At 37.7% G+C, this 19,078-nt stretch overlaps 1 protein-coding gene across 3 annotated transcripts in view; it reads left to right on the forward strand.

The window, feature by feature from the left end:
* The window catches only part of ZFP91 (ZFP91 zinc finger protein, atypical E3 ubiquitin ligase), a 47,057-nt gene that overhangs the window by 14,713 nt on the left and 13,266 nt on the right, over nt 1–19,078 (forward strand). The window lies entirely within an intron of this gene.

Below are 19,078 nucleotides of genomic sequence, written 5' to 3' on the forward strand. Positions count from 1 at the left end.
AAGGGTGCCTACTCTCACCACTTTTATTCAACATAGTCCTGGAAATCCTAGCCACAGCACTGAGACATGGAAAAGAAAAGGCATCTAAACTGGTAAGAAAGAATTGAAACTTTGACTGTTTGCCAGTGACGTAATACTATGTGCAGGAAACCCTAGGGGCACCTGGGTGGCTCAGTCGGTTAAGTGGCCAGCTTTGACTCAGGTCATGATCTCCTGGTTCATGATTTCGAGCCCTGCATTCAAGTTCGGGCTCCATGCTGACAGCTCAGAGCCTGGAGCCTGCTTCAGATTCTGTGCCTCCCTCCTTCTCTCTGCCACTTCCCCATTTGCACACTGTATCTCTCTCTCAAAAATAAAAAAATAAAAAAATAATTAAATAATAAAATGAATCTTTAAAAAATACATAAGAAAGAAAAACCTGATGGTTAACAGAGGGGAGGTGGATGCAGGGATGAGTAAAATAGGTGAAAAGATTAAGAGTATACTTACTGTGGTGAGCACTGAATAATGTATAGAATTGTTGAATCACTATATTGAAAAAACATTCTCTTCCTCTAGAACCCCTTTCCATACCAGAGTCTGTATTATGGCTCCTCGAGTGAAGCAGAACCAATAGAATATATATATATAGAGAGAGATTTATTTTAAGGAATTAGCTTAAATTCCTTAAGCTTAAGTGATTGTGGCTATCAAGTTCAAAATCCACAGGGCAAAACAGCAGACTAGAAATTCAGATAAGAGGTGGTGTTGTAATCTTGAAGCCAAACTCCATGAAATCAGTCTTTGCTCTGAGGCTTTCAACTGATTGGATGAGGCCCACCCACATTATGGAGGGTAGTTTACTCAGAATCTACTGATTTACATGTTAATCATATCTCAAAAGGACCTTCACAGCGACATTTAGGCTGTTTGACCAAACAACTAGGCACTATAGTGGGGGTGGGGAGAAGAGGGTTTCCCGCACAGCAACCAAGCAATTCTCAGATACCAGCAGGATATTCCAAGGATTCAACTCAATTCTGTTACTGTCTATAGGGAAATAGCATCAAATTCTGTAGGTAAGGGCTCAGTCCTACAAGACTATTCCCTCACACCTCCATTCACATGCCAGTAGTAGGTCCAGGTTGTTACCTGTTCTGAACTATAAATCACAAGTTCCCATGACCTCCTCCTTGTATTCAGTTAATTTGTTAGAGCAGCTCACAGAACTCAGAAACATTTTACTTACTAGATCACTGGTGTATTATAACTCAGAAACAGCTAGGTGAAAGTGATCTATAGGGCAAGATGTGAAGGAAGGGGTGAGAAGCTTCTGCAACCGAATCAACATGAGTTTATTCCTTGGTGAGTCACAGATAGAAACTACACCACATTAAGTTGTTGCGCAAAGGAAACTTTATTTGCAACAAATAAGGTGATCACAGGGAATAACTTCCAAAGCCGTGACTCTCCAAAATGCGTTCCTTTTATTTAGGGTTAGGATGAATATTTAGATAGAGAAGCCTTGTCATATGTAGAGACGGGTATAAGGTCACATATATGCCTTAAGGAAACATGTCTGTACATACATTGTATGTTACGTAAATGAGGCTTGGCTTCTCCTTGGGTGGAGATTTTAGTTTTATAATTAGGTAACAATAGTTGCTGGTCATTCTTGAGGTTACTCCATGGTCCATGTGCGCAGGTGCTAGTCTGTTACAAGAGGAAGTTACACTCAAATGGCTTGGGTGGTCTGGGCTGGTTGGAGGTCTATCAGGGCACTTACTATTGCTTGAGGGGTGGTTTCAGTTTCCATTTGAGTTAGGAGATAAGCTAGAAAGGAGAGCTTAAGGAAAAAATGCTAGACAGAGGTCAAAGAGTAGGAGCCAGTGGGCAGGTCTTAGGGTCTATCTGGTGACACTTCCCTTCCCTCCCCTCTCAGAGCATGCCATTCTCCCCAGATCCCCACGTGTTCACCAACCCAGAAGCTCTTTGGACCCTGCCTTGGGTTTTTATAGAGCCTTCATAATTCCTGCAATTGATTAAATCATCATCCATTGGTGTTCCATTCGGCTTCCAGAAGTGGGGAGGGAGACTAAAAGTTCAACCTTCTGGCAGCCAGCCCCCTTCCTTAGGTAGGATCCAAAAGTCACGTTATTAACATAACCAGAAACACTTTTAACACTTAGGAATTTTGAAGGGTTTAGGCAACTCTGAGTTAGGAGCTTGTGGATGAAGACCATACATATTTTTCTTATAGATCACAACATCACACTAACCTAGTTGATAAATGAAATTAACGCATAAATGATGTTAAATTAAGTTACAATGCATCTCTTCAATTTGTAGCAGATTTTATGTTCTTATTTCTTTAACTGTTGCTTTTGCTTTCTCTGTTTAATTTGTTCTTTTTTCCCTCTTCTTAACCCTTTCTACTTTTGTTTTATTTTCTCAGCTTAATACCTTTTCTTAAAGGTTTTAATTCTTGCTATCATAGTTTTGATTTTCCAAGAGCTTTTTTTTTCATGTATTACTATTCTTTAATGACATACTCGCTTCCTATCAATATACAGGTATGTTTCTGTGTATATGTATTTTTTTCTGTTCCCTGAATTGTCATTTCTTTCAATGTTTTTCCCATTTGTTTATTTAGCCTCTCAAGAGATTTTTGTCAAGTTTTTGGTGTTCCCTAACTTTATTTTGATTTTTAGAGTAAAGTCTGTGATCGGGAAGTCTGTGTGCACAGATTAGACTTCCTGTCCCCTGTAAAGAGATGATGTGGGCATAGTCTTTCTATGGGCCATTTCATTTTCATCAGAGAGAAGTTCTGTATCTCTGGTTATAGCGTTGGGTGGGAGGTCAGTGAGGAGGGTCCTCAACATTTATTGTTTTTGGTTCCACTTAATTACCACTGTTCTCTAATAATACTTCAACTCTGCCCTTACCTGAAACTGTTGATGCCAGGGCCTGTCTAGTTCACCTTTTCCTAAATAGTAAACCTATGCTCAGAGGGGTGGTTGATGGCAGCAAATGATAAAAGGGACCACGTGTTGAAACTAACTTTTAAAACCTTCCAGCTGCTCTCTTTTCAGTCTTACTCAGCATCCCCTCTTTCAGAGGCACCTTGTGACACTGATTCCTATTTCTTTCTGAAGTGGCTAAGTGTGTGTGTGTTAACTTATGATTTGTTTCCCAGCCTTCTAGTGTAAGTTTAAACTCTATTTGATGTGAAAGTCTTTATCACTATCCTGGTTCAGGTCTTCTAAAATTTTGTTGAAATGAAATCATAGGGCTGTTGTCTCCTTTTGTGTTCCTTTAACTTTGTGATTCTTAGTCATTTTTAGTTCTTCTCTGTCATTTTAGTGACATTTTAGAAGGGAGCAGACCAAAAAAATATATTCAATCTGCTGTTTAACTAGAAGTCCCCTGCACACTATTTAAAACTTAAAACTGTAGTTAATTCTAATATTCCTTTTATTCCGTCTCTATGTTAATTACATTCATCCCACTAAATCTGTTTCTGTTGTTTTGTTTCTTGCATCCTCAAATGTGAAGAGTGAAAGAGTGAACTCTTATGTTTATGTTGGAGACGATCTTAGGGATCATCTCTAATCCTTCATTTTATAGATGAGAAAATGGAGACTCATAGTTATGTCTTTTGCTTTAGAACACATTGCCCCGAATTGGTGTCTTAAAGAATAGTTTATTATCCCGTGTTGTTTTCCAGTTGGCCGGATGCTTCTGCTGTTCTCCTGGGCTAGTCGGGCAGCTGCGGTCAGAGAACAGCTGAAAGGGCCTGATGAGGCAAGATGGCCACACTGGCGTGTGAAGCAGTCAGTGCTGGCTGTGGGCCAGCAGCATGGTTTTCCTCCTCATGGTCTCTCATCCTCCACTGGGCAAGTTCTTAATAATATGGCAGCCTCTGGGCAGCTTTACAGAAGGGCAGACCTCACTTGCAAAAGTGCCTGTCAGACCTCTGCTTGTGTCAAATTTGCATCTTCTATATCATCACCAAAACTCTCTTTATATTCAGTTGTTTTGGACCTTTCTGTATCACTAAAAATCTTGCACTGTGCCATAAGACCAAGTGATTACAAAATTGCTTGGTGGACATAGTATTAAAAAAGAGATTCTGTGAGAAGGAGAATTATATGATGCCAGCATTTCCTTGAAAATGTTACTTGATAGCTCATGCATCCTTTCCTATAGGTGTAGGCAAAACCATGGTGTTTAACCACTGTATTTGTTTTCAAACAAATTATGACAAGTTGAGAGCAACACCCATTTATCATCTCTTAGTTTCTCTCTGTCAGGAGTCTGGACAGAGCTTAGCTATGTCCTCTACTCAGTGTCTCACAAGTCTTGAAATTAAAGAGGAGGTGACCAATAGGTAGTTGGTTATAAAAGTCTTAACTTTTAGATACTAATTGAACTCTGGGAATGGATGAGATTGTGTAGGTGTTTTCAGTGAGAAGAGAAGCAGGCCAGTAAACACCACCATTTCAAGTAAGGTATGGAGAGCCCAGATGAGACTGAGAAGGATGAAAAGTCCAAGAAGGAAAAAAAGTGGTGGAAGTGAAGAAAAGACAAAGAGTTTTAACTTTTAGAAGGGGGTAGGGGCGCCTGGGTAGCTCAGGCAGTTAAGGGTCTGCCTCTTTGACTTCGATCTCAGGGTCTTGAGATCAGGCCCTTCTTTCAGCTCTGCACTGAGCATGGAGCCTACTTGGGATTCTCTCGCTCTCCCTCTCTCTCTGCCCCTCCCCGACTTGTGTGGTCTCTCTCTCTCTCTCTCTCTCTCTCTCTCTCTGTCTCTCTGTCTCTCTGTCTCTCTGTCTCTCTCTCTCAAAATAAAAAGCATTAAAAAACTCATTTAGAAGAAGGTAGCTGGAAGGGTAGTGGCAAGTGCTACTGAAAGATTGCCCATGATTAAAAACAAAGTATCCATTAGCTTTAGCTTGAGGGGTCTGTGGATTAGCTATATTCCATTACAGTTTTCTTTGTAAGCCTTCTTTTAAAATCCTATTTTATTTTATACACTTAAAACCAATAATCCCGAGGCATATATGTTTTACCACATCCCCAGAGGAGTCCATGGCACACAAAGGTAAGAGCCCCTCTCAGCATTGTTGGCCTTGGCAAAAGCAATTTTAAAGGAACGGTAACATCACAACCAAAGTGATATTATATAGAGGTGTATATTACTTATTATACAAAGACGATGATGCATAGTGCGATGATAAAGTGCGTGCAGAGGACAGAAGTGAGTTCAGGGTTTCTTTAGTGTAAGAGCATCATGGCTGAAGAGCACAGTCTTCAAAATCAGACAACCTGAACTTGAACTCTGCTTTGTTGGGAATTTACCATGTGACTTTGGGGAGTTTTCTTAACTTTTCCATGTCTCCGTTTCCTTGTCTGGAAAATTAAGAAAGTATGTAAGAAGTACTTAATGGAGTATTTTGAGAATTCATTGTGAGATGATATACATGAACTACTTAGAACAGTGGCAGCCACATGATAATATTCCTTATTATTGGTCATTAATTAGATTGGCCCAAGTGCTAGATCCATTTTTAGGTGACTTTGTGTAGTGCTGCATTTTCATTGTGTATTGATTTGTAGTTTAATTATTAAAAGGCAACCCTTCTATTGTGCATGGACAGTGCCTCCCTGTTAAAGCACCACCATCGGCTCTCATTCACTATACTGAGTACATATTAAAACCCCGAGGGGGGGTGCCTGGGTGGCTCAGTCCGTTGAGCGCCTGACTTTGGCTCAGGTCATGATCTCGCAGTCCGTGAGTTCGCACTCCATATCGGGCTCGGTGCTGACAGCTCGGAGCCTGGAGCCTGCTTCTGATTCTGTGTCTTCCTCTCTCTCTGCCCCTCCCCCACTCATGCTCTGTCTCTCTCTCTCTCAAAAATGAATAAATGTTAAAAAAAAAAATTTTTTTTTAAACCCAAGGAAGGTGACTACTTACGATGGATACAGGCAAGAGTAGATTACAGAGAATGAATGTAGAATAAGGTGAGATGCTAGGATTAAGCTGTGGCATTTAAATCTAAAGGACAGTTGGAGGAGGAGGAGAAGCTACCAGGAAAGACTGGGGACAGGAAACTAGGAAAGTAGGAAAAAGACCAAGAAAGTGTGATACCATGAAAACCAACTGTCAGAAGATAAGATGGGAACTGAAAAATGTCAATTAGACTTAACTACATGGAAGACATTGGAAACCGTAACAATAGCAGTTTCAGTAGAATAACAGGGGCAGATGCCGAATAATCCATGATGCCTTTCTTCCTTAACCTCTACATCTTACCCTGCTCAAGGTCTGCTCATTTTGTGCCTCCCCCTACCCCATTCCCACTTCAACCTATCAACCTTTTTCCATTAGCATTTTTAATTAAAGTCCTTATTAAAATTAAATATACAATTGCATCCCAGCCGATCTCCTTAAATTGCAACTCTCAAACCACGTTTCTTTATGAATCCGTTGTGTGCCAGATTGGTCTCCATTCAGGTCATGTAGCCTTAACTCTGTAACCTTCAGAGATTCTCTATTACCTGTCTAACTACAGATTTCTTAGGCTTGGATCCAGAGCCTCTACAATGTAGATGAATTATACTTTCTCAGCTTTATTGCTCACAGTGTTCCTTAGGTGGAGCAAATTTCTCCCTGTAATATTTCTGTGCCCCCATAACTCTGAACTTTTCTGTTTCTGCAGCACTGTTGTGCTTTTTTCCTTTTCTTATCCTCAGCGTCAATGTTACACCCATACTTTAGTATAACTTTCTTTACATGCCCCAGATACTCTGCTGCACTACATTTTACCATCAAAATATGAAAGAGTACTTAGGAGAGAATGGATTGAAAGACTGAACAAAGCAAAATCGTTCTATGGTTAATTTTTTTAAATAGATTTTACCATATGAAACTACTTCTGGAACAGAGAAACCAGTGAATAAGCCAAATGTTGGGAATAGCTAAAAATAACATTTTCTAAAAGTTGAAAATGATCATTTTATGTGGACCTTGCTAAATCTGGATCATAGCACTGTAATCAACCATGGTAATGGCAATTCCCAGTTGTAGGTAAGTAGCCCAGACTCCTTCCTCTGAACTTTGGGCTCACTGATTTTTTTCACTTTGCGGACATTTCAAATTTAATTTATCCAAAATGGAACATATATTCTCCCTACTGTCTCCTCAAAACAGTAAAAGACACCTGATCTTTTTCTGTGAATACTTTCACCATCTATTCAGTTGTCCAGGTCATAAATCTAGAAACTAAATCCATGATACCTCTCTCTATCCCCGTCTATCCTTAGAGGCCTGTCTCCTCTAAGTGTTTTTGCAGATCTCCAATTCTTTCCATCTCCAATGCTATTACTCTTTTTCAAGCTATTATTTGTTGCCTAGTGTATTGCAGTAGACTTTTAGCTAGGTCTCCTGGAATTCACTCTTAGCCCAGCATAAGTCGTTCTCTAGCTTGCAACCAGAATGAACACAAAAACTACAAATCTCATCATGCCACATTCCAACTTAAAATCTTCCACTGCCTTTCTGTGGCTATTAGGATAAAATCCAAATCCTCCAAGGTCCTTTTTTTTATTACTATTATTTTTTATTTTACAGAGAGAGCATGTGAGTAGGGGAGAGGGGCAGAGGGAGAGAGAGAGAATCCCAAGCAGCCTCCACACTGAGCATGGACATCTCATGACATATCACTGAGCATCTCATGACATTTGCACGTGCTCCTCCTTCCCACTTCCCCTCTATCACGTAGCTAGCACTTACTCATCCTTTAGAGTCCAGGCAGATCTATTCAGACTTAAATGTTAAATTTTGAGCTATGGAGACTGTCCAGTTAATGAACACTAGTTTTCAGAGCTACAGTTTCAAGGAGAATGTATCCTTTCACTTTCTCAAACCTCTGTCTAAGCAAAGTTTCTTAATATTTTTAAGAGGCAGAACTAACTCACCTGATGACTGTACTTTGAAAATTAATAGCTTAGTTTGGGATTCTAGCATTTTTGACCTAATTTTTGTTTGTTTGTTTGTTTGTTTGTTTGTTTTTTTAAGAGATAGCACAAGCTAGGGAGAGGGCCAGGGGAAGAGAGAGGAGAATCTTAAGCAGGTTCCACTCTCAGCACAAAGCCTGACATGGGGCTCCATCCCACGACCTGGGGATCATGACCTAAGCAGAAATAAAGAGTCGGATGCTGAAGTGACTGAGCCATCCAGGCGCCCCCTAAAATTTTAAGATCTGTATAAATTTTATAAATGCTCATTAGTATTTTTTATCCTTTATTTTCTTTCTCTCAGTGCTGCATGGGCTGATAACTGCCCTGGAATAGGTAAAAAAATAAAACCATAGATGTAATAAGCAGTGAAGAACATGACTAGAACAAGAAAGTAAAATCTAATTTAAGGGGCATCTGGGTGGCTCAGTTGGTTGAGCATCCAACTCTTGATTTCAGCTCAGGTCATGATCTCATGGTTTGTGGGATCGAGCCCTCCATGGGGCTATGCGCTGACAGCACAGAGCCTGCTTGGGATTTTCTCTTTTTCTCTCTGCCCTTCCCCCACTCAAAATAAATAAACGTTTGGGTTTTTTGTTTGTTTGGTTGTTTGTTTGTTTTAAAGAAAAATCTAACTATTAACACATATATACACACAAACATTTGCATTGATTTAAATGAGTGAACCAGGGGTGCCTGGGTGACTCAGTCGGTTAAGTGTCTGACTTCAGTTCAGGTCATGATCTCATAGTTCTTGAATTCAAGCCCCACATTGGGCTCTGTGCTGACAGCTCAGAACCTGGTAGCCTGCTTCGGATTCTGAGTCTCCCTCTCTCTCTATCCCTCCCCCATTTGCGCTCGCTCGCTCTCAAAAATAAGTAAACATTAAAAGAAGAAATATACTAATCATTTAATTTCTTAATTGAAGCTTGAAAATCTTTCAGCTTTGTTCTGGTATTTAATCAAACAATTCCCTCTATTCCTCTATTTTGAAACAAATGCCATGTGCAGTTTTAGATTAAAAATTCACTTTCATGGAATAATTCAGTAGAAAGAGTATAGACTTTGGACTTAGATGTACCTGAGTTCAAATTCCAGCTCCACAGCTTAATTTTTGAGTCTGGGAAAATTAGTTACTTGCTTTCCCCATCTATAAAAACAAGAATAAAAATTACTTGGCAGAGTATAAGGTTAAATTTGAAAAAATTATACTGTCAGGTATGCTTGTCAAATATTTAACTTTGTTAGTTTTCCAGGAAAAAAAAAAAAAAGTAAATATTTAAAAAGAAATGAGAAGACCTTGATTGTGCTTTCTTCCCAGCTTACCAACCAACCATTCCCTGTTTCACCCCCCAATCAGTATTAGCTTTGTAATCTTGAACAAGTCAAGATTTAATTCTCTAAGCTTCAGTTAAAAAAATAGGGCAACCTGAAGGAGAACCAGATCATATTGGGATAGCCCTTCTGACTAGAAGTGTTTTATCATGATGAAGTGGCTATCATCTTTTGGAATTTGATGAGTTAGTTTACTTGAAAGAATTATCTGTTGCTATAGGATTGAGATAAATCACTGTTACATTTCATCTTTTGCTACTTAGAAGAATTAGAAGAAACATTCCTGCCAGTAGTATGATTTCGTCTCAGTTCATAGTATCAACCATTTTTCTTTTGTCCTTTCTTCCTCTTTCAAGAATGTGGTTGTATCTTAGGCTACTGTGGGTTTTTTTCCTTCTTTCTTATTATATGTCAAGAAGCCTCTTCAAAGTCAACTGCTATTGTAAGAAACAGCTAGAAATTATCTTTGAAGTACTACACAAAAGAAACTTGGTTCTTTTCTATCTGGTCATGATTGTTCATCCATATGTGTGGGTTATCCTTTGGTTGTCAGTTTCTACTCTGGAAACCTGACAATGCCTTTTGTTTAGGGGTTTTTTGAGGTTAAATTCACCCAAGAAAATTAACCATTTTAAAGCACACAGTTTAGTGACATTTAATACATTATAATGTTGTGCAACGTCATCTCTATCAAATTCCAGATATTTTCATCCCTACCAAACAAGACCCCATACCCATTAAAAATAGTCAATCCCCAGGGAGCCTGGGCGGCTCAGTGGGTTAAGCATCGCCTTCAGCTCAGGTCATGATTTCAGAGTTAGTGAGTTTGAGCCCCACATTGGGCTCTGTGCTGACAGCTCAGAGTCTGGAGCCTGCTTCGGATTCTTTGTTTCCCTCTCTCTCTGCCCCTCCTGTGCTCACACTCTGTCTCTCCCTTTCTCTCAAAAATAAATAAACGTTAAAAAATTTTTAAAAATAATAGTCATTCCCCAACACCCCTCTCCCTAGCCTCTTACAAAGATTAATCTGCTTTTACCTCACTACCTTAAAACATTAATCTGAATTTACCTATTCTGAATATTTCGTGTAAGTGGAATCATACAATATTCGACTTTCATGTCTCCTGTTGTACAGCATAATATTTTCATTGTTCATCCGTGTTGTAGCAGGTGTTAGTATGTGTTAGTATTCCAAGAGTAATATGTAATATTAATATGTAATATGTAATATACTTCCTTTTCTTTATCCATTCAGTCAGTGTTTGATGGTCATTTCAATTGCTTCCGCATTTTGGCTGTTTTGAATTGTACGGAAATGAACATTCATGTACAAGTATTTGTTTGGTTTTCAATTTGGGGGGACTGTACCTAGGAGTGGCATTGCTGGGTCATATGGTAGTTTTGTTTGTTTTTGAGGAACTGCCACCTGCTTTCCACAGTGGCTGCACCATTTTGCATTCCCCCCAACAATGTACAAGAGTTGCAGTCTCTCCACATCCCTCCAACATCTGTTTTTTCTGGGAGCTTTTTGTTGTTGTTTTGTTTTTAATTTTTTTTAATGTTTGTTTTTTGAGAGGGAGAGAGGGAGACACAGAATCCAAAGCAGGCTTCAGGCTCTGAGCTGTCAGTACAGAGCCCAGCATGGGGCTCGGACCCACAAACCGTGAGATCATGACTTGAGCTGAAGTCGGACGCTTACCTGACTGAGCCACCCAGGTGCCCCTGGGTTGTTTTCTTTTTAAGTTATTATTAAAGCTATCCTAGTGAATGTGAAGTGGTAATATAATATCACTGTGGTTTTTATTTGCATCTCATAAATGACCTATATTGAAGATCTGTGTGTGTGTGTGTGTGTGTGTGTGTGTGTGTGTGTGTGTTGCCATTTGTATATTTTCTTTGGAGAAATGTCTATTAAAGTCCTTTGCCCATTTTTTTAGTTGGTGGTTTGTCTTTTTGTTCAAGTGAAAGATCTTCCTATATTCTGAATACTAGGCTCTTATCAGAATTAATACCTGTACATACTTTTCTCCCATTCTATAGGTTTTCTTCTAAGATTTTTTAGTGTTAGCTCTTATATTTAGGTCTTTGATCCATTTTGAGTTAATTTTTATATATGGTATAAGGTAAGGGTTCAACTTCATTCTTTGCATGTGGATATCTAGTTGTCTCAGCTCTCTTTGTTGATGAGACTGCTCTTTCCCCATTACTGGTCTCAGCAAACTTGAAAATCAGTTGACCATAGATGTATGGGTTCATATTGAGACTCTCAAGTTAGTTTCATTGGTCATTCTGTCTGTCCTTTTGCCAGTGCCACACAGTGGCACTGATGGATTACTGCAGCTTTGTAATAAGTTATAAGACTGGGAGGAACAAAGTGAGTCCTGTAACTCTGTTCTTTTTCAAGATTGTTTTGGATAATCTAGATCCCCTACATTTTCATACGAATTTTAGGATCAAGTTGTCAGTTTCTACAAAAAAGGAAGCTGGGATTTTGATAGGGATTATATTTAATCCATAGATCAATTTGGGGACTATTAACATCTTAGCTATATTTATGTTCAAGTATTTTATTGTTTTTAATTGGATTGTAAGTGGAATTGTTTCCTTATTCCCCTTTTTGGATTACTCATTGCTGGTATATTTAAAACAAGTAATTGTTGTGTGTTGATGTGTATTCTACAACTTGGCTAAATTTGTTACCTGTAGTAGTTGTTTTGCAGAATCTATAGAATTTTCTTCAGAAATAAGGTCATTTCATCCACAAATAGAGATAGTTTTACTTCTTTCTTCGCAGTTTGGTGCCTTTTTCCCCCACCTTGGCTAACCACTCTGGCTAGAACTGTCCGTACAACTTAGAAAATAAATGGAGAAAGAGGGCATCCTTATCTTGTTCTGATCTTAGGGAGAGTTTTAGTCTTTTGCATTGAGTATGTTAGCTCTGGGGCTTTGATAAATGCCCTCTATCAGGTTGAAGTTTCATTCTGTTTCTAGTTTGCTGTGTGTTCTTACCATGAAAGTGCTGAATTTTGTCAAATGCTTTTCTACATCATTTGAGATGATTGTGTGGGGTTTTTTTCCCCTTCATTCTCTTTAATGTGGTATAGTACACTAATTGATTTTCATATATTGAACCACCCTCATAATCCTGGGATACATACCATTTGATCTTAGTGTTAACATGCTTCATAGTCTTAATGTGCTGCTGCTGACTTTGGTTTGCAAGGGATATTGGTCTATAATTTTCCTATGGTGTCTTTGTCTTTGGTGTCAGAGTAATGATGGCCTTACAGAATGAATTGAGAAGTGTTCCCTCCTCTTTTACTCTTTTGGAATAGTTTGAGAAGGATAGTGTTAATTCTTTAAATGATTAGTAGAATCCATCAGTGAAACCATCTGCTCCTGGCCTTTTTTTTTTTTTTTTCCATTGGGAAGTTTTTGATTACTAACTTTTTGTCTTCACTTGTGTGTTAAGATTTTCTGTTTCTTCTTGAGTGAGTTTTAGTATATGTGTATCTAGATGTTTGTTTATTTCATGTAGTTTATCTAATTTGTTTATATGTAGTTATTAATTGTGTTCTCATAATCCTTTTTATTTCTGTAAGGTCAGAAATAATGTCCACTTTAATTTCCAATTTTAGTAATATGAGTCTTTTTTTCTTAGTCTAACTAAAGGTTTGTCAATTTCTTTGATCTTTTCAAAGAACCAACTTCTAGTTCCATTGGTTTTTCTCTGTCGGTTTCTATTTTCTTATTTATCTCTGCTCTAATCTTTATTTCCTTCCTTCTGCTAGCTTTAGCTTCTTTTTTCCCCTTTTCCTTTAAGGTGTAGTTAGATTATTGATTAGACATGTGGGGTTTTTTTTCTATTTTAATGTAGACATTTATATCTAAATTTCCCTCCATGCACTGCTTTTGCTGCAGCCCGTAAGTTACACTATGTTGTGTTTTCATTTTCACTCTTTAAGTATTTTCTAATTTCCTTTGTGATTTCTTCTTTAACCTTTTTGTTGTTTGAAGAGTGTGTTGTTTCCACATATGTCTTAGTTTTCTAGTTTTTTTCCTGATACTGATTTCTAGTTTCATTCCATTGTGATCAGAAAACATTCTTTCTATGATGTCAGTCTTTTAAAATTTCTTGAGACTTGTTTTTGGACTAACATATGGTCTACCCTGGAAAATCTTCTGTGTGTACTTGAGAAGGCTGTATATTCTGTTTTTGTGTGAAGGATTTTTTATATGTCTGTTAGGTCTAATTATTTTTTTTATAGTGTTGCTTAAGTCCTCTGTTTCCTAATTGAACTTCTGACTACTCTATCCATTACTGAAAGTAAGGTATTGAAGTCTCTATCTTATTTTAGTACTGGCTAGTTCTCCCTTTAATTCTGTCATTTTTTACTTCATATGTTGGGTGTGTATAGGTTTATAATCATTATATCTTCTTGATTGACCCTTTTATTAATACACAGTGGGTATTCTTTGTCTCGTAACGGTTTTTGACTTGAAGTCTAGTTTGTCTCCTATTAGTAGAGCCACTTGCTATGGGTTGAATTGTTTCCTCCCAAAAGATGTTGAGTACCTGTGAATGTAATGTATTTGGAAATAGGATCTTTGCAGATAAATAGGTCTTTTGTGGTAATTTGTTATGGGAGCCCTAGAAAACAAATAACAGAGTTTGATACTGGAAGTGTGGGGTGTTGCTGTAGCAGAATATCTTAAAATGTAGACGTGGTTTTGGTTAATGGGTAGTAGCTGGGGAAATTCTGAGGCAGTTAATCAAAAAAGCAGCCTGTATTGCCTTAAAGAAGTTGGGAGAAATAGAGAAGTTAAAGGCAATCTGAGGAAGCCTTAGAAAAAAATGAACATATTAATGGGCAGTGGGAGAGAAGTGATCCTTGTTATAAAGTGGCAGATAATTTAGCTGAATTATGTTCTGTTGGGTAGAATGTAGAACTTCTAAGTGAGGAACTTGTATATTTAGCTGAGAAGATTTCCAAGCAAAGTGTGGAAAGTGCAGTCTGGTTTCTTCTTACTGCTCCATACTAAAAAGTGAGAGGAAAGAGATAAATTAAGGAATGAACTATTAAGCAAAAAGAAACCAGTACTTGGAATCTTTCTATGTTGTGTGCCTATTAACACAGGTTTTTAATTATTGTTTTATACACTTTTAAGTAGGGGGAAAATGAAGAGTTATAAACCAAAAATATAATAATACTGTTTTATATTTATTTATGTAATTACGGTGTTTTTATTTCCTCATATGGCTGTGAATTATTTCCTAGTGTCCTTTCATTTCAGCCTGGAAGACACCCTATGTAGCATTCTTGTAGGGCACGTCTATTAGCTACAAACTTCGCTTTTGTTTATATGAGAACATCTCCATTTTGAAAGGATAGTTTGCCACATATAGAATTCTTGCTTGACATTATCACTTTAAATATGGTATCTCTCTGCCTTCTGGTCTCCATGGTTTCTGGTGAGAAATAGGCTATTAATGTTATTGAGCATTTCTTATACCTGATGAGTCACTCCTCTTAACACTGTTTTGTTTTCGGGAGTCTCTCTTTGTCTTTTGGCTTTTGACAGTTTGATTGTAATGTGTCTTGGCGTGGATCTCTTGAGTTGTTGACCTTAAAAGTAAAACAGCCAAGGGGTGCCTGGGTGGCCCAGTTAGTTAAGCGTCTGACTCTTGGTGTTTGGCTCAGGTCATGATCTCACAGTTCATGAGTTCAAGCCCCGCATCAGGCTCCGTGCTGATAGTGCAGAGCCTGTCAGAGAGATTCTCTCTCTCCCCCTCTCTCTAAATAAATAAACTTAAAAAAAAAAAAAAAAAAACTATAACACCCAACTGTTTTACCAGGAAAATGGGTTTACTCAGGAATAGCAGAGGATTTACAATTCTGGACAAGCAAGCAATAATAAGTGATAGGCAAGTCCTTCAAACAAAGGAGAGGAACTTCTGGGCAGGGGTGGAGGTGGGGGCTGGGGGGCCAGAGTCCAATGGAGTAAACTGGGAGTTTGAAGTACAATAGCTTTTCATTGGCTGAGTTGTGACTGTCTCATTGGCTGGGCTGTTGCCAGGCAAGGAAAAATCTTCCTCCTGCTAGGTAGTAGACTAGGCTTCTTTCTGTTGGGAATGCTTGGTACATCTCTTTCTCTTGGGTCTGCAAAGGGTTGCAACAGAGTGGTATGGCTTGGGTCAGCCAGCTCCACTGTAAATGTTTCCTTTATTCAGTTCCACAGAATTTGTCCTACTTGGAGTTCATGGAATGTCTGTTTGTGTACATTCATGTTTTACTAATTTTGAGAAACTGATGGCTTTTATTTCTTCAAATATTCTTTCTGCTCCACTCTCTTCTCTCTTTCTAGGACTCTCGTGTGTATGCTTAAGTCAGTATGCTTAATGGTCCCATGGGTATCTTAGGAGGCTCTGTTTACTTTTCTTTCTGTTCTTTGAATTGGATACTCTTATTTGACCTTACAGTTTGCTGATTCATCTTTCCTCAGATCCGTTTAATGAAATCCCCTAGTGAGTTTTTCATTTCAGTTGTTACACTTTCAGCTACAGAATTTGATTTTTTTTTAGAATTACTACTTCTTTATCGGCATTCTTTATTTGTTGACATATTATTCTCCTGATTGTTGTTAGTTATTTGTCAATGGTTTAAACCCTTTAGCTTTTTGACCATATTTTTAAACACTGTATTCTTTGTCTTGTCATCTCTAAAGGCTGTTTCCTTTAGCTTATGTTCAATAAGTAATTTGATCAAGATTTCCTTAAATGTCTTGTATAACTCATCTGTTTTTGTTTTTTGTTTTTTGTTTTTAATTTAGTGTTCACGTGTTTGCTGTAATATGTTTGAGTATTTTCCAGAGTTTGTACAAAGTTGATTCTGGCAGTGTGTGTGTGTTTCTGATGAGGTACATTTTTGCTAACAGTACTCTGATAATGTTTCTTTTCTTTCTTAAAGACTAGAGTTTAGGGGGAATGGGGTGGTATTCCACAAACCAGGCTATTATGCTTTATTTATAAGAATAAGCAATTCTCTGGTGGATAAGAGGAATAGCATGAGAAGATGTGGCCATACAATCCTTCATACTGAAGAAAAAAAGCTTTACAGAAGTGGAATGGGTTTAAAGTCCAAGTTAGTGTCATTGGGTTGAGTAAATATATATATATTTATTTACTTTTTTTTTTTTTTTTTTTTTTTTTTTGAGAAAGAACAGGTGCATGAGCAAGTAGGGGAGGGTCAGAGAGAGAGGGAGAGAGAGAATCCCAAGCAGGCTTTACACTCAGCACAGAGCCCAACACAGCACTCAAACTGTGAGATCATGACCTGAGCCAACATCGAGAGTCAGACATTTAACCAAATGAGCCACCCAGGCACCCCTCCATTATTCTCATAATACTTTATGGAGGATGTTGAATTGTTTTCTTTGAAGAAATTGATGTATCTTAAAAGCACTCATGACCTAGATGGAGAAGTCTCGAGACATGATTTTTATATCTGGGTCTGCTTATCTAGCTTTGTGATTTTAAACAAGTTGTCTTTGACCTTCCAGTTACTTATGGATAAAACTCATTGGATTGTAGATAGTTGAAGATATTTTAAAATCTAACCCTTTTTTATTATTTCATATTTTGATACTTAAAATAGTTCAGATATGAGAAGAGTGAGAAAGGCAATAATGAGTGGGAAGGAAAACTGAAAGGAAATGCATTTCTGATATAAAAATTATGTCAGGTTTTTAGGAGTTCCCACTGCTATTCTCTACAATTCAAACTAATTTTACTCCATTTCCTCAATATATTCTCATAAAATTTTCAGAGTATGTTAAAGCTGAAATAGCCTCCAGTCACCACCTTGTTCCACAGTGGAGGAAATTATATTTTTCATATCTTAAAAAACATGTTAGATATAGTTTTGTGTCTTACATTTTGCTTAATTTCTATTTAACAGTATTTTTACCAATAATTCCATGTCATTCTTTACAGATACCTCTATATAATATCCCATCTTAGTAATAAACCATAGTTCATTTGAATATTCTCTTACTCAGTATGGGTCATCATCTTGAAGGGATGGGTCATTTCCATTCTTTAGCTGTTATAAATATGCTACAGTGAATGTCCGCTGCCAGTTTATTTTCCTAGGTAGATACTTAGAATTACTGGACATATTTTTGTACCTTCTCTGGAAGTGACCAGTATTTACCAATTTCTTGTATGTCCTTCCAGAAGTGCTATTATCATATATAAGATACATATCTTGCATGTATATTTATTTCTATATAAAAAACAAATGTATACCTATATAATACTTGGATATTACATGAATGTGGGGTTTTTTTGCATAATGAAGTGTCATGGCAGTATTTCCATGCAGTTGCCTACCGACTAGATGTATCATAATTCATATAACCAAGCCCCTCCTGCTGTTTTCTACTCTTTTACTACTAAAAACAGTGCTTTGATGACTATACACAAGTCATTTCATAAATGTGATTGCAATTCTGTAGGATAAATTCCTAGTTGAAATTAATGTGAAAGGATGTGCATTTATAATTTCAGTAGATCCTGCCAAAGTGTCCTTCATAGAGATTTGCCAGTGCACATGCTGTCATCTGTGTTACTGTCTCCTGCAGCCTTGCCAATACTCTGTTGTCAAACATTTGGATCATTGCCAGTATGACGGGAACAATGGTACCACACTAATTGTTTTCATTTGAGTTTCTCCTGAGAGGATTGACCTGTTTGTGTGAAAGCCACATGTTTTTGCTGGCTTTTTTCTGTTGGGCTGTTAGACTTTGCTTTTAGTGGAATTTGCCATGCAGAAAATTTTTATGTTTACATAGTCCTAGGTATAACTGTTACTAAAATTTTGTGTTGTTCTTAGAAAGGCCTTTTCTATTATAAAGAATAGTCAAAATGTGCTCACTTTTAATATGCTAACATGGTAATAAGCTACTCTAGGGATGAAAGCCAGTTTCTAATACTAAGCTTTTTATTTGTTTTTTTTTTATTGCTCAGGAGGGAATGGTCCTACATCACCTCATTCACCTTTAAAGCATGAAGAAAATCTAGGGTAACAGTAACATTGTGTGTATACCTGTACACAGCATCTCAGGAAAACCGAAGCAGAGCAACACTGGAGCTGGACTTTGTCATGATAGGCCCTGTAGATTTTTTTTTTTTAATATTTGTTTATTTTTGTGAGAGAGAGCAAGTGTACATGGAGGACAGGGGCAGAGAGAGAGGGAGACAGAGAATCCCAAGCAGGCTCTGCACTGTCAGTGTAGATCCCGATGGAGGGCTCGAACTCATGAACTATGAGATCATGACCTGAGCTGAAATCAAGAGTCAGACACTTAACCAACTGAGCCACCCAGGTGCCCCATTGATGCTATAGATTAATTGAAATTCATGGTTTGGTTCTAAGAACTATTGAAAAGAGTCAGGGGACAGCATTTTTCTTATGGAATTTCTCTTCAGCAATTTCTTCCATCATTGTTTGGTTGTTAACACATCTAGACCTGTGATTCTTTCTTGTGCTTCTGTAGGAAGTTCCAGCCATCTTTCTGGGACCACTCACTTAATTTAGTTTCTTTTATCTTGGATGTAAAGGCTAGAATTCTAGTTGAATTACTTTGGTATATTTTGCATACTTGTCTTAGTGTTCCATTTTTTTCTAGATATGATATAAGACTACTACTTTATGACATGAATTTTTTTTTTCTTTTTAGAGTGA

Source organism: Panthera leo, chromosome D1 (genome assembly GCF_018350215.1).
Source record: "Panthera leo isolate Ple1 chromosome D1, P.leo_Ple1_pat1.1, whole genome shotgun sequence".
NCBI classification, from domain to species: domain Eukaryota; kingdom Metazoa; phylum Chordata; class Mammalia; order Carnivora; family Felidae; genus Panthera; species Panthera leo.